General features: G+C 45.5%; 1 long non-coding RNA gene across 1 annotated transcript; it reads left to right on the top strand.

Moving 5' to 3' along the window:
- The first annotated feature begins 392 nt into the window (after nucleotides 1-392).
- On the top strand, nucleotides 393-14,924 carry LOC106147025. The gene is made up of 4 exons (XR_001231722.1): nucleotides 393-929; nucleotides 12,478-12,574; nucleotides 14,089-14,387; nucleotides 14,701-14,924. It is a non-coding gene; the product is annotated as an uncharacterized LOC106147025 (long non-coding RNA).
- The last annotated feature ends 1,329 nt before the right edge of the window (nucleotides 14,925-16,253 follow it).

The following is a 16,253-nucleotide window of genomic DNA, read 5'->3' as shown; positions in this document are numbered from 1 at the left end:
ACAGGGTTTGAACAGGGCTAGACTAACTGTCAAGCTTCTGAGCACAGACTATGGGACTTCCAGCTTAGATCCAGGTCGTAAGAGAGGAAGTGAGAATTCTTCTCTCCTGCTCCAGCCCAGGGCCATTTGAGTCCTGAACAGGGCTTCTGGAGCGGGGCTTAATTTTTTGAACCTGATGTTGATCTGGCTTTGGGAATGCAGCTGCCTCCTGAAGAAGCCGGCCTACTCTCCATCTGGTGCATTAGCTAGCTTCCATTGCCTCCTCTCTCCCTTGGCCTGTGGGTCACCAGGCTACTCGATAGCACCTTGGCCAGAGAGTCAATGGCTAAGGAAAGGAAAAGAAGGAAACTTAGCTCAGCCCTTGTTACCTGAGGCGGCAGCTGAAACCAATGCTCACAAAAGGAGTTTTGTGTTTCCCATGAATTTAAAATGGCCCTGTCACTCATGCTACCAAATGTCCCGAGCTGGTGATCCAAAAAAGAATGCAATCATTGTGCAAGCAGGGCAGTTTATAAGCAAATATTTCACAGCACTCAGCTAATGCAATAAAAACTCAAAGCCAAGCAGCTAACTGCTGGGCTGTTTCTTTGTTGCTCTGGGCTGGGTTGTGGGTAGGGGAAGATTAAGGGAAGTTAGAACAGCAAGAAAGCTCAAGCTCTGCAGGAGGTCTGAGTCATGTCCCCTACCACCCCGGAGGTGTTTCCTCACCTCTCAACTCTAGGTTGTCTTATCTGTTTGCAATTTCCAGTCCTGCCCAGGGGACATGAAAGCCTCAGCCTGGGATGTCTATAGGTCGGAAAGGTATTGACAAATTCTAAGCAGCTGTGGAGGTGATATGGCCGTCGGTGGGAGTGGCTAGTGGGACAGCTCCTTCCTGGAGGTTTTAGGAAGAAGAGGAAAAGAAGACCACCTCCTGAAAGCAGCAGCAGGTGTCTGTTTAGAACCCACTTCTCATCTTTTTTTTTCTCTCTCCTCTTCTTTTGCTTTTTAAAAGATTCACTTCTGCAGATAGAGAAGGGAGCTTCAACTTGCAAGGCTGCCCTTGCTCCTGACATAAGGGTGCACCAAGGTTTGCGCCAAAGCTTGAGGCAATTGCGTGGGAGCTGAGATGTGAGGTTGAAAGGGAAACTATCCTAATTCTGATTTGCTTTCTTTTTCTCAAGCTATTATTCTTAGATGTTTCTTGAGTGGCAAAGAGAATGAAATATTCCACTCTGGTCTTTTTTCTTTTTTAGGATTTGCAGGTATTGTTTTTCTAATTTTTTTTTAGTTGTGAAAAATTTGAAACAAAAGTAAAAGAGAAGACTGAATCATTAGCCCCTCTGAGAAAAAAAACTTTTTTTCACTCTGAGAAATTTTAAAGCTAGCAAAAGTAGGGAAATAAGTGGAACTAATTAGCTAACAGAGGTGGGGAATGTGAACTCCTTTGTGAATTCTCAGTAATAAAGGGATCTCAGCTATGACAGGTAAGTTACCGAATCTTTCATCTTTTGGAGTGCTCTATCTTTGGCCAGCCTTTAAAATCTGTCTTTTAATTAAAAGCTCCTATTAGATTTCTCTCTCTCTCTCTCTCTCTCTCTCTCTCTCTCTCTCTCTGTGTGTGTGTGTGTGTGTGTCTTTTCTCTTGCCACAGAGATTTATGAATATGTGCAGATCTTGGATGGACAAAAGGCACATGAAACCTGAGACCCGAGCAAAGCCTCATGAATAGGGCTTCAGAAAAGCCAGCAGGCAGTCTGCCTCATAGGTCCTGAGGAGCAGCAAGTAGGACCCAAAGAAGGAAGACGGGTGGGGCAGACCAGAGAAACCACTTTCATTGACCTACCAGTGAGTGGGGTGGGCATCTAACCAGGGAGATGGGTCTTCAGTGGTCTATACTCCACTGGAGTTTCCCAAACTTCAGCACACCCATAGGTGACTGACCTGGAGCTCTTGCTAAGATGCAGATTGTGATTTAGCAGGTCCGAGGCAGGGGAAGCTGAGAATATGCATGTAATAAAGTTCCTGAGGAAACACAGTTTCCTGGGTTGCAACCTATGAAGTCATCAAAGGGCCCCGAGTTTGGCTTACTGTTATCATCTTGAAATTTTTTGTTGTTGTGGTGGTTGCTGGGGATAGAACACAGGACCTTAGACATCCTAAACACATACCCTACCTTTGAGCTATGCCTCCGGCCTGAGATTCTTAGTAGTGTTAAATCTGAACTTGTGTTTTGTAAGTAAAGTCTGTTGGGACAAGCCAGCACGAGATTCAAGGGGCCTTGCAGTGCGGTATGAATCTGCCAACCCCTTTCCATACAGTGTGTGAGATATCCTGTGGGAACACAGTCCGGTGAGAGTCTGGCATGGTGTTCTAAGAATCATGAGTTGCCGAGGAACCCAAGGCGTCCCTTCTGAGTTACTCTCCGGAGTTAGCTTCAACGGAGTTACTCTCCTGAGTTACTCTTGTGCCGAGAAGTGGTGACACAGAAGTAAAGGACAGCTCCTTTTCCTTTTTACTCATCCTTCAGGAGGCACAGGGGTTGAGCTTGTTAGTTGAATGCATGCTTGCTTTGTTCACTGTCCTGGTAGGGACAAAATACAGACGTGTGCACAAGTTACAAGAATTGTGGTCCAGCCGTTGTGGCGCACACCTGTAATCCCATCACTCGGGAGGCTGAGGCAGGAGGATTGCCATTGCATCAGTAAGAGGCATGGGAAGGGTTTATTAGGCAGAGATTTTAGGGTTTATGTAAGAGTGACGTGCGGGAGCACAGAGAAATGAGACATATTTCCTGGGACAGGAAGCAATTCTGCTTCTCTTGAAGGGGTGGAAACCCCAGGAAAGGTAGCCCACCCCCCTCTCCCTGGATTGCCGGCTTCTTCAGGAGGCAGCTGCATTCCCAAAGCCAGATCAACATCAGGTTCAAAAAGTTAAGCCCCGCTCCAAAAGCCCTGTTCAGGACTCAAATGGCCCTGGGCTGGAGCAGGAGAGGAGAATTCTCACTTCCTCTCTTACGACCTGGATCTAAGCTGGAAGTCCCATAGTCTGTGCTCAGAAGCTTGACAGCCTGGGCTACATAATATAAGTGAGTTCAAAGCCATCCTGAACTACATAGTGAGATCCTGTCTCAAACAAAAAACAAAAAACAAAACAAAAAGCCCCAAGCTGTGTCATTTCAGTGATTTCCACATTGCCCTTCAAAAGTTTGTATAATTTGCATTTAAAACTGGCTCTGCTTGGGACTGGGGGTGCCGCTCAGTGGTAGAACACTTGCCTAGCAGGCATGAGGTGCTGGGTTTTGTCCCCAGCACTACAAACAAACAAAACAGTAACAAAGGCCCAATCTAAAAAAAAATTTGACATTGCTTGGTAACAGGATGAAGATAAATTTATGCTAATCAGTGAAAATTCTCTTTAGTTAGAATGACATTAAATAGTAAGTAGGGAACACCAGTACAGGTTGAAAGGTTGTGGGGAAGAAGAAAATGATATCGTTTTAGTACACTGAGTGGTGCTTTTCCCCGGCTTTGAACAAGAGGCCACATTTTTACTTTCCCTGAACCACACAAATTATGTAGCCAGCTGTCACTCCCGCTGGTCATAGATCACATTTTGAGAAGTGAGACTTGAGAATCAGGTTTTGAAACCCGACAGACTTAGGTAATATTGCAGCTTGTACGGCCTGCTGTTATTGTGATCTCAGGCAATCCTTAAAGGAATGCATAAAAGGCAAAGCATTATCTCTCTGGCTTATCAGTCTTAATAACAATTAACTCTGTAGTTGATCTCTTTCCACATTCCTTAGTCTCCTTATCTATAGGATCACGGATGATAATTCCAGGCTCTTGTTCCTTCAGCAGGCCCTGGAGTGAAGGAAGGACTGCTGAAGGACTGTAGTTGGCAGATTTTCTTCTAGCCTCTCTGCCTGGCCTGCGCTCTGTGAAAACCAGAATATGTCATGCCTGGAAACCAAGGCTGTGCTTACACAGGCTCTAACATGGCATCAATATTAATATAGGATAGCTGGGTGCGGTGGCGCACGCCTGTAATCCCAGCACTCGGGAGGCTGAGGCAGGAGGATCGTTGCGAGTTCGAGACCAGCCTGGGCTACAAAGTGAGCTCAAGGCCAGCTGGAACCACATAGCGAGACCCTGTCTCAGAAAGACCAAAAAAAAAAAAATTAATATAGTGTAGATGTTCCATATGAGGTGAATGCAAATTCTCTGTCAGCCAAGCAAAGGGAAGCAGATTATAAGCCATGAGCAAGAAACATTCTTGAAACATGGCAATCATCTCTCAATTCCTGTTATTTGTTTTAATTTTCTCCCTTCTCTCTCTTGTCCAAAGCATACTACTTCATCCTGCGAGGACTGGCCATGTGAATGTTTTGGCGTGACGGGGTTTGATCCTAGCTCTGGCTTTGTTTTGCCACTGACGTCCTGGCACTGCTCTCCACCAGTACCTGCGGGGCTGCTCTTGTAAACACTGCTAGCTAGCAGAAAGGGCACCTGCAGGCCAGTGTGTCCAGCAGAGCCCCAGGCCTGGTTCTAACTGGCTGACCCCTCACCCGAGTCTTAAGTTGGTTTACTTCATCTGAGATCTAAACGGATCACTTAGACCAGGGAGAAGGGATTCTGTCGATGTATATAGAACATCTTGTTTCTGGGAGGGGAGTGCGTCCTAACCTAAGAAAAGCCAGTGAGTGGGTGGTAGCAGTCCAGGTGTTGGTAGGCAGCCCAGGTATTCCAATGCCATGGACTGCTCTCCTCAACCCAGCTGTCTCTGTTAGTAGATATTGCCTCAGGCAGGGTCTCTAATCACCCAGGCTTTTTAAGATAATAGCACAGCATTGAATTTCATCATTTTTTATTTTTTGTGCTGGGGTTTAAACCCAGGGCCTAATGAATGCTAGGCCTGTACTCTACCACTGACCTATAATGCCTAGATCCCTCTCATTTTATTTTAATTTTTTTGTTTGTTATTTTTTTGAGACAGGGTTTCATTATATAGCCCAGGGTGGCCTTGAACCCACAAGCGATTCTCCTGTTTCAGCCTCCTGAGGGCTGGGATTACAGGTGTGCACACCCCCACCCAGCTCCTCTCATTTTCAATAAGAAGAAATGAGGTCCTTCAGAAAATAAGAGAGGAATTTGCTCAACATCACATACCTAGTTAGTGGCAGATCTTGGTCTGGGCTACTCTGCTTCTCATTCATGTAACTCTGAGTCAAGCACAGAAGTAGTCTGGGGCACCTTGGGGACTGTTGTGCTTCTACATTTTCTCACCTTCTAGACACTAAATTTCCAGGGGCCACAAACAATGTATTTTGTCTGCACCACAGCGCTCAGCTTGAATTGTCAAAGGACAAAAATTGAACAATTTGACTTAAAGATTTTAATTGGCTTTATTTTTGATCCTAGAATCAGATGATTTCACTCCATAGAAATAGATCGAGTGCAGTAATGGGCCTGAGTTAGGATAGCAGAAATAAAAGCTAGGCAGAAAGGAGACAGGGAAATCATAACTAAAAATTGTACTTGTAAGAAGACTGCGACTCCCAGGGCCCAGCGAGGTGACTCAGGGCGATCCCTATCTGTGACTGATCTAGGTCCACATACTGTCTGTTAAATTTAGGCTCCTTCCCCATCAGACCCACCACACTCAAAATTCCTCAGGAAAACTAAAGTCCATAGATTGGCTTAATTTAGAAAGTAAAGAGCAGGAGCCTGCAAAGAATGTTTAAATTATCTATTTAAAAAAAAACAAACAAGGTGTGTGGTGTCACATACCTGTAATCCCAGCACTTGGGAGGCTGAGGCAGGAGGATCGTCGTGAGTTTGAGACCAGCCTGGGCTACAAAGTGAGCTCAAGTCCAGCCTGAACTGCATAGGAAGTCTCAAAAAGACAAAAAACTAAAAAAAAAAACCCAAGCCTCCCCCAAAAACCTGGGCCCTTAGCTGTAGAATGGGCTACTATGCTTTTTTGGGGAGAGGGGGGTGGGCTACCTTTCCTGGGGTTTCCACCCCTTCAAGAGAAGCAGAATTGCTTCCTGTCCCAGGAAATATGTCTCATTTCTCTGTGCTCCCGCACGTCACTCTTACATAACCCTAAAATCTCTGCCTAATAAACCCTTCCCATGCCTCTTACTGGTGCTTCCTGAAAATTCTTTTTTCATGATACGATTCATGGAACCTGCAATCTCATTGTACAGAGGGTGGCTTAGTCTCCTTGCTGCAGCCTGGGGAGCTCCTCAGACCCAGCCAGGTGCCAGGCCCAGCAGAAAGGCTGGCCTTGCAGACAAAGCAATGGAATGCAGAGCAATCATTTCTAAGGGGTTTCTTGGAAGGCAAGGACAGAGAGAGAGAAAACTAAGAAAAATGATTGCTTAACGAAAGTTACTTCAGGTCACTGTGTGTGTGTGTGTGTGTGTGTGTGTGTGTGTGTGTGTGTGTACAAGAATTACCAGCAGGAGGAACTTCACTGTGGTGCTGATTGAAGCTAGTCTGTTTGGGAAGTTTGGCTGTACTTAATTTCAGTTTGGTGACATGGAACTTTAGCAAGGGTGACTCCATTTTGATTTCTAGTCTGGTGCTTTGGAGACCAATGCAGGATCTTAATCCAAAACAGTGTTCTCTTCCTGAAATTTGTGTGTGTGTGTGTGGGGGGGGAATACTTGGGATTGAACCCACAACCTTTGCACTGAGCTACATCCCCAGCCCTTTTTATATTTTGTTTTTTTAAATTTAGAGACAGGGTCTTATTAAGTCACTAAATTGGCCCAGGTTGGTCTCAAACTCATGATTTTCTTGCCTCAGCCTCCCAAAATGTAATATTTATTTAAGTGTACAATGTTGAAAGCTTGGCTTAGCATTAAGCATACACATTCAGAAAGGGCTGGATGATGTTTTGCCTTTTCTTTAAGTAAAAATGATACATGACCTAACCTAAAATTAACAGACTTAAGAAAATTTCTACATAACAAATTTCTTCTTCTATGAAGAAGCTCTTCATAGTGGTCATAAAGTTTTTCCCGACCTTGCCTGGACCAAGCCAGGTGACCCAACCCCACCCCTACCCCAAGCGTGGCTCTGCAGAACTTCTGTGATATTTTAATAGACTCCATTCACCAGCTGCTTACAACAGCTGGCCATAGTGCTACCTCCTTAACTATGAATGAGGTGATAAATGCCATCACGCCCATTTTATAGGTGGAGAGAGTGAAGCACTAGGAGATGAAGTCATTAGCCCACGGGCTGCTGAACTCAACTGGCAGGACAGGGCTGTGAGCATAGGCAGGGGAGGTATAGCTCTGGGAGAGAGTGGCTGCCGGCATGTACAGGCCCTGAATTCAATCCTCAGCACGACAGGGAAAACTGTATACGTATAGCTCAACGTCTACATCCTATATCCATCCACTTGCATCTTCTTTTAAAGAAATCACCTGTATTTAAAAAGATAGGAACTTGAATCTTCAAAGTGTTTTGAATTTAAAATGTTATCTAAAATGTTTCATTTTATCTGTGAACTGAGAAATCTGTTTGAACCTACTCCAGACTGTTGTGTTTGTCTAGAGTACTTGGTGATGTGGGCTTTCTCCGCAGCAGGTAGAGAACAGAGGAAGCCCCACTCACGATGCAGTGTGCGGTGTAATAAATGTTTTAGCAAAAAGGCCCCTCAAGCTGTCTGATGTTTCTACCTTGCCGTTTATACTTATAAGAATGAAGACAGTAGAGCATGGTGGCTAATCCTGGCTCTCTCCAAGCTGCTCATCTGCCTGAGCGTCATGATTATGGCTAGGAAAGCAACCTTTAGGTCTCAGTAAGTGGAGCAGGCTTAGAGAACAAGGAAAGCCTAGTCTGGGAAGATTCCTTTCTGCTTTTCAACTGTCTTCTCAGCTGCCACCTGTTGTCACTGGCTAATTCCAGAACAGCCTCTAGCTCCCAAAACTCCAGCCAAAGGAGAAGGGGGTAGGCAAGTAGAAAGTCTATTTATATTTTAAGACAGGGGCTCCGTATGTTACCTGCAATGCTGCCAAACTGGTGATCCTCCTGCCTCAGCCTCCTCAGTAGCTTGGAGGTTTCTACATAATGGCTTATATGAAACAGACCACCTGCAATGGCCTGGTGGTAAAGCACTCAGGAAGCAGTTGGCCACGGGAGCCACTGGTCAGAGTATATCCTCTACTGGATGGGGCGGGGAGCCTCACATTACAGGCCTGGTACCTTGGGTCTCTGTGAAGTCAGCTGTTAGCAGAATCCTGCTGAACTTCTGATTTACACATTTCCTTTCCCCTATTTGGTACAAGAAATTGCTCGGGGCTTCAAAACATATCTGTGCTTCCAGAGTGCTCCTCCTGGTGCTTTAAGGGGACAGGTGAGGTCTGTGTTCTTGAGAACACAACCTGTGTCTTTTCCAGGCCGAATTTTGGCCAAAAGAGATTCAGAGAGTGAAGCCACATATATGGAGCATGTGTTTAAGAATCCATGGAGGTGGGAATGTTTCATTGTCTCTCACACACACACTGACAGATTTTTTCTTCTTCTGTTATTGATAGTTCTGAATGATGTATTTTACCCCAGAGGTCAAAATGTGCCTAAGTCTATGACTGTGAGTGGGCAAATAAGGGATAGAAACCTGGTCCTGGCAATCCTCCATTTCCATCTGTGGTCAGATTTTTACTACAAAGGCAGGATATAAAGCATTAGTGTAAGTCAGAATGTCTTAGTGAACAGTCTTAATAAAGCTACCAATTTCTCTGCACAATGCTGGCTTTTGGATCTTTTCACAGCTAATATATTTCCTATTGATAACAACTAAATGGTGTTCTGGCTTTTTTTTACAGTAGATTCCATGTGTTATGGGTTGTGTCTAGATGTCCCCCCAGAGCCTCATGAGGTCATAGGTGGGGCTTTTTCAGAGTTGGCTGGATCTAGAGTGACTGATTCATGGTGCAGTGCTAGGATTAAGTGTGCTAGGATTAAGAATGTGAGTGCTACCCACCCTAAAGGCAAGTGCCCTAGATACAATACAAGGAATAGAAAGAGGCTTGCTGCTAGTGACTTGTAGCTTGTCGCTTGCTGCTTGCTGCCTTCAGCCTGCCATGGACTGTTCCTCCTCTGTGATGCGCCTTTACCATGCCACCCTGCCTTGGGGCCAGCTGAATATGGGCTGAAACCTCTAAGAACTGTGAGCCAAATAAAGCTTTCCTTAACTTGTGGGTGCTGAGTATTTTGACTTAGCAATGAGAAAAGACATCATCTTAGTTGACATCATCAACTAAGACATCATCCATGGGCTGTAGTTTTCAGAGTTATCTTGCATTCACATGTGTGTTTAGTGTTGTCTGCTATTTCTGTAAAAGCTGCCATTATAACACATTAACCGGGGCTAAGGATATAGCTCAATGGTAGAGCGCTGGTCTATCAGGCATGCGAACCTGCATTCCATGCCCAGCACCATGAAAGCAACAAATAATGAGCACAATAAACAACAAAAATGAAACTATTCAAAGATTAATTTTTGTTTTTAATAATCTACTTATTAATTATATATAATCATCATTTTGTCTTTTAGTATGCCTTGCAATCTTTTGTTGAGAGCCAGAGCTGATGAAGGAACTGCTGTGAAGAGGTTCTGCGTGAGATTGCAGTTGATCTGGCCAAGTGTTAGGCCCACATCACTGTCTGCTAAAACTGCAGGCGTCGGAAGCCAAGCTTTCATCTGCTGCCTTGCTTTGGCTTCTTTGTTGTCTATGGGCTTCCTTAGAGATTACTTAAATATTCTCTAGAGACTTATTAAACAGTTTTTTTATAGTTGTATTTCCTGGTTATGACACAGGAGCCCACTGATGTGGTGGTGAGGTGCTGGGGAGGGACGAGCTTTGTAGTCCTATGATAAGGCTGTGACCCTGCCTGTGACCTTTATAAGTGCTTCAGTTATTTTTCACCCTTAGATGAGACAGGCACGTGAGAGCGGTATTTTCCTTCCCTCAGGTTATTTGTCTTGAGGAATAGAATATTCTGGGCATATTTTAAAATGGCTACTTTCCCTACTTCAGCTAGAAGCATTAGGAAATTTTTCTCTAATCTTTACTATGAGAACCTACAAGGGTTTTTAACTGAGCAAGAAAATGTGAATTCAACCCTACTACTGGCCCATATTTGTCTCTGAAATTTTTTTTTTTTTTTTTGTCTTTTTGAGACAGGGTCTTGCTATGCAGTTCAGGCTGGCCTTAAGCTCACTCTGTAGCCCAGGCTGGTCTTGAACTCGCAATGATCCTCCTGCCTCAGCCTCCCGAGTGCTGGGATTACAGGCATGTGCTACCACGCCCAGCTGTTTCTGAAATTTTTAACAGAATAAATAATACATAAGATTTATATCACCCATAACTGAGACATGGAGGTATTAGGCTGAGAGACAGACAAAATGGAGGACTCTTACAAGGGTTAAATAATGGGGGCTTGACCTTCTGGGATGAACGGGGATGGTCCAGCCTGTGGAAGAATGCGGCAGGGTGCACAGCGCAGCAGGTCTGACTGGGATGTTATGAAGTCTCCAGCTTACAGCCAGTGTGGTCACCTCTGCTGGGCGAGCCTCCAGGCTCTCCTTTCTGTGCTGCGCAGGCTCTGGCTGTGGTGCTGCTCCGACATCCATCCCCAGGGACCATGGGAATCAGAGCCACAGCTCCAGTGCTTGGGCAGAGGGGCCTTCTCAGTGTGCGGTTCCCAGGGCAGGAGCCCTGGCTGGCCGCTGATAGGCTGGGTCTTTTTTTGTACTGGGAATCGAACTCATGACCTCATGCTTGCCAGGCAGGCACTGCACCACTGAGCTATATCCCCAGCTTCATAGCTGGGTCCTTAAAGAGGAGTCTTCTAGCACTGCTGACACTGCAGCCAAATGGAAGGCCTGTGGTGCTTTTCCTGCCTGCAGATGCATCTAAGCTCTGTCTGGTCTCTGTGGTGAATGTTTATCTCTGAAGCTTGCCCATGCCAAGCACCCAGCAGTTTGTCAGTGACAGTCCGCGTGTTCCTAGCCCGCACTGGTTCCTTTGCCACATTTTCCTCCCGGGCTCTTGCTCTGGTAAACCGTGGCTCTCTGTACCTGACTCCTGGCTCTTTAACTCAGCAGCAGCTGTTTGGACTCTGACCTCCATTCTTTGATGGACAGAAGAAATATTGGGTTAGAATTTTCTTTTTCTTTTTTTTTGGTACCAGGATTCAAACTCACGACCTTTCCAGGCAGGTGCTGTGTGGCTGAGCTATATCGCCAAGTTAGAAGTACTGTTTCTCAGTTTGTTCAGCCTTTTTCCTATCAGTGGGGAGAAGAGACAAATTTCAAACTCCTTTGCTAGAGCAGAAACTAGAAGTCTCCCATTCAACTTGAGTTTTTCTGCATTTGTTAACAGCTATTTAGAATATTATTTTTTTTGTTGTTATTTTTTGTTTGTTTGTTTTTCCGGTACCGGGAATTGAACTCATGACCTTGGGCTTGCCAGGCAGGCGCTGTGCCGCTAAGCTAAATCCCCAGCCCCCAATTTGAGTTTTTCAAATGGAAGTTCAGGGACAGTCACTCACACGTGAGGTAGAAAAGCCAGGCCAAAGAACTCAGGTACTGTGACTCCCACATGGCGATCTTTTTCCACACCAAAGGAGAAACGGAGGCTTAAAACACCTCAGAGACGGGCCTCAGGTCTCGGGATATTTTTGCTCAGTGCTTTGGTTTTGCTTATCTCGATAGCCACAAGCAGACTGGAATTCTAGTACAAAGCTGTCCCAAATGGGCAGAGGGAAGTGTCCGGGAGACATGGCCCAGTCTTGCTGTTTTATTCTTGCCCATATGGGGACACAGGAAGACACAAAAGCAGAGGAAGTCATTTCATGAATAATGGTGGGAAGGTGGGGGTGTTTTGTTTAGTAAGCATTTTCAGCCGCTGTCTGCCCACAGCAGGCCTGTCATTCATCTTGCGCCACATTGTGGCTCAGCCAGCGTCACTGACACCCAGCACAACAGCGTGGGCTCTCTGGGGTATACAAACCTAAAGCTCGCGCTGCCGCCTCAGGCGCGGGAATACTGTCCACAAGTGAGCTGCCACCCTGCAGGCGGGCACCGGCGTGGGCGTGGAGCGTCCCCAGAGCTCAGCTTCTTGGACTCCAGGTGCCTCCTGGTGTCGGGCCCTGTGCTCGGGCCCATCCCTGGGGCAGCCTTCATGGGGGGATTCTGAGAACCGCAGCAGAATCTCTAAGCTGAGGGCACGGCTTGTGACGGGGAGGGAGGCCCAGCCTCCAGGGACTTTGATCTGGAGGTTCCCTTAGCCCTGGATGTCCAAGTTGAAGGGAGCTGGTTGTGTTCTTGAGGTCCCAGGTTCAGGCTGGGGTTTCTTTAGAGGCCAACGGGTTGTTTAGAGACTCATGGCAGCTGCCTCCCCTTCTGAGCCTCTGCTCCTTCCTCCTGTTGGAGGGGTTGAGATGAAGTAACTAACTTTTTATTTTTTTTAAGTACCCTGGAATTGAACTCAGGACCTCGCGCTTGCTGCCGCGTCACTTATGCCGCCGAGCTATATCCCCGACCCCAAAGGAGAAGCTGTAGAGATGAGGTAACCCCCGTGCAGCTAGAGGTCCTGGTTGCTCTTCAGTGCGGCTGAGCAGGGCCGGACTGTCATGGGAGGTGGTACTTTTCCTCTGCGGGGATTCTGGGCCTGTCTTGTTCCAGGTAATTGTTGCTGCCAGAGGATAATTTATCAAAGCATTTATTGTTGTCTTCTACTCCCGCTAGAAGAGATTTTCAAAAGGAGAAAAAGAGAATTTCTTTCCTTTCAAGGAAAGTCTAGACTGCTGACCTTGGAGGTGTGCATCAGTTACCTGCTGCTGCATAATACATTGTTCCAAATCTTAGTGGATTAGAACAAGAACTATTTTTCCAAAACTATTTCAGTGCGTGAGGCATCCACTGCTTAGCTGACTAAGTTTCTTATAAAGTTGAATGCGAGGTTTGGCTGGGATTCTGGTATTTCAAAGTGTATTTGAGGAGGACCCACGTGTCCCAACTCACTGCTGAAGCTTCTGGTAAAACTCGGGGCATCTCTGGCTGTGGTCCTAGAAATCAGTTTCTTGCACACAGGGTTCTCCACTGGGCAGCTCTCAATACGGCTGCTTCCCTCAGAGCAGTGATGGGCGAAGAGAAGGAGAGTGAAGGGGTAGAAGTCACTGCTGTCTCATCAGCTAATTTTGGAGGGGACATGGTGTCGCATTTGCGGTGTTCTGTTTGAAATAAGTCACTGGGCCCAGCACTTACTCAAAGCAGGGGAATAACACAAGCATGTGGACGACAGGAAGCGGGAATCCTTGAGAACCCTCTCCCAGGCTGCTGTCACAGGTTTTTTTCCACAAGCTGTGTGCTTCCTGGCCCCAAAGTCGCAAGGCTCCTGCTGTGGAACTCTATCAAGGCTGTTATGTGCAAGGTGGATTTCCTGGGTGGCCCTTGGAGGGAGGAGGGAGGGTCTGAAGATGGAGCCACTGGGCTGAAAGACAAGGAGCTGCTCGCGGTCAGCAGTGGCTGCTGCGACTCAAGGACAAATGTGCGGCAGAATCCACAAGCACCAATTTCCTAGCTACAAGCTTCCTAGGAGGCAGCAAAGCTTCTGCGGAGTGAGCAGATGTGTTAGCCTGGGGGCACTAAGCATCAAGCACCATCGTGTCTGGAGCTACATAAAGATGCCAGATCTCCTAAGTGTCAAGAAGGCTGTGGAGGGGCTGGGGATTTAGCTCAGCGGCAAAAGCGCCTGCCTGGCAAGCGCAAGGTCGTGAGTTCGGTTCCCGGTACCGGAGAAAAACTAAAAAAAGAAGGCTGTGGAGCCACCTGCCTTTGAATGGACCATACGGCCTTGGGCCATGAACATCTCAGTAGCTACTGCGATTTACCAAAGATTAGACAATCTTTCCTAGGCATTTTTGGACAAATTTTGTCACTAAAAAGTAAAAGGGCCCTAATAATGACCAACATTAGGAGTCTTCCTATCCTAGCCTAATAAATGAGTATAAAGTCTTAGTCTAAAACTGCTATAATTGGTAATGCATTAATGACAGACTTTTATTTTTCACATTTCTCAAGGCTGGGAAGTCCAAGATCAAGGAGTTAGCATTTGCTGTCTGGTTGTGGAGCTTTCGTCTGCATCCCCCATGGCAAAGGGGACGAACACTGTGTGCTACACGGAGGAAGGCGGAAGGGCAAAACTGCCTAGCTACTTCCCTTGAGCACTTTTATAAGGGCACTGGTCCTATTCATGAGGACCAAGACCTTTTGATGCAGTTGTCTTTTAAAGGGCCTACCTCTTAATCTTATCACATTAGGTTCTAACACATGAATTTGGGAGGACACAGACATTCAAACCAGAACAGCGTTAGAACCAGGTATTATTTATTTATTTATTTGTGTGTGTGTGTGTGTGTGTGTGTGTGTGTGTGTGTTTGAGACAGGGTTTCACTATGCAGTTCAGGCTGGCCTTGAACTCACTTTGTAGCCCAGGCTGGCCTTGAACTCTCAGCGATCTTCAGCTTGCCATGTGCTGGGATTATAGGTGTGCAATACCATGCCCAGCAAACCAGCTATAATTTAATTTTTAAAAATTATATGACTTTTTACATTGTCATTGTAAAATTTGATTTATATTTATTTTAATCTAATCCTTATCACTCTAATAGGTATTATTTCCTTTTAAAACAGAAATTGAAGCTAAGAGAAGTGACTATGTTTTTAGAGAGTTAACTTAGAAGAAACCAGAGCTGGAACGTCCCCATGCACCACCAGAGATCACCTAGAATCAATTTACACGGCTTAAACAAAGACACAAAAAAGAAATCCATTGACTAGTAGAAATGTTGCCAATTCCAATTCCCAAGGTTGCTGTGGTTTTTTTGTTTGTTTGTTTTTGTTTTTGTCTTTTTGAGACAAGGTCTGGCTATGCAGTTCAGGCTGGCTTTGAGCTCACTTTGTAGCCCAGGCTGGTCTCCAACTCACAACGATCCTCCTGCCTCAGCCTCCCGAATGCTGGGATTACAGGCATGTGCCACCACACCCGGCTCCAAGGTTGCCATGGAATTGCAGAGTTGTCAGGCACCCACAATCATCAGAATACTGTATTCATGTATGATAAGTCTCGATTCTTCTGTGCTTCTTTATTGTCAGACTTCTTGTGGTGACAGGTTACCTGCTAGCAAGTTCAAATCTAAAGCTTTCCAGATTCAAGTCCCCTTGGAAGAGCTCTCATAAAAGTCCCTGACAAATCTCATTGTGTCTCTTGGGTTCTAGCTGGGCTGCACATCTGTCTCTGAGTTTCTCACTGGAGGAATGGGATGCTTCCTTTGGCTAGGCTTGGGATAGCCCATTTAAACAGTAGGGGCTGTGGTGTGGAGCGCTCCACCTGGACATAGCTTAGACGAGGAATGGAGGGGTTTCCCTACAAATGAATATGGTTCATTAAGATATCCACTAGAACCAGTAACTTCAAATATTAGATTTAAATTAGATTTCATGGGTTTTTTTTGTTTTGTTTTGTTTTGTTTTTGGTACCAGGAATCAAACTCAGGACCTTGTGCTTGCCAGGCAGGCGCTGTGCGGCTGAGCTATATCCCCAGCCCTTATTGCTGTATTTAGTGCTGATTGTACATTTACTTGCAAACAATTCATTGAAACATTCCTGCTGTTCATTCTATTATTATCATTATATCACCATCACCTACCTATACCTATCTCAATGTTTTTGTTCTTTTAACTTGTCTTAACATTTTACTAAACACAATTAAGGAATATATTGGATAAATTTTTGACATCGGTTTACCTTGCATGTGTGTGAAAGTCATGTTTTTAATTTTTTGAAAATTGTATTTTAGTAATTGCGAGGAGGCTATTGCATCCTTCTTATTTTCAGTGCTCATGTTCCCTTAAAAACTATCTGGAATATATTCATCTTCAGGAAAATCCTAAGCTTAAATTTGCCTCATGTTTTGAACAACTTGCCTCCCAGGTTAGTCTGACTTCTTGAAAGTGGCTCCTCCAGCCCCCCGCCAGGCTGTCCTGGCAGATGTTATGTGGGACCAGAATGCGCCTTTCTCCTGAGTCCCGCCAAAACTGCAGACTAGTGAGTGTAATAGATGAATGTCACTGCGGCAAGGCGCTCAGATTTGGTGCCAGATGTGACAGAATAACGAATGAATGATAGAGAAGGACTTTCTTCTACATACACCTCCAGCTGAAACTTTTATCCTGATCATTATAAT

The sequence above is a fragment of the Chinchilla lanigera genome, unplaced genomic scaffold (assembly GCF_000276665.1).
Source record: "Chinchilla lanigera isolate Chin_1 unplaced genomic scaffold, ChiLan1.0 scaffold00111, whole genome shotgun sequence".
Taxonomy (NCBI): Eukaryota; Metazoa; Chordata; class Mammalia; order Rodentia; family Chinchillidae; genus Chinchilla; species Chinchilla lanigera.
This window is presented reverse-complemented; position numbering and strand designations above follow the sequence as displayed.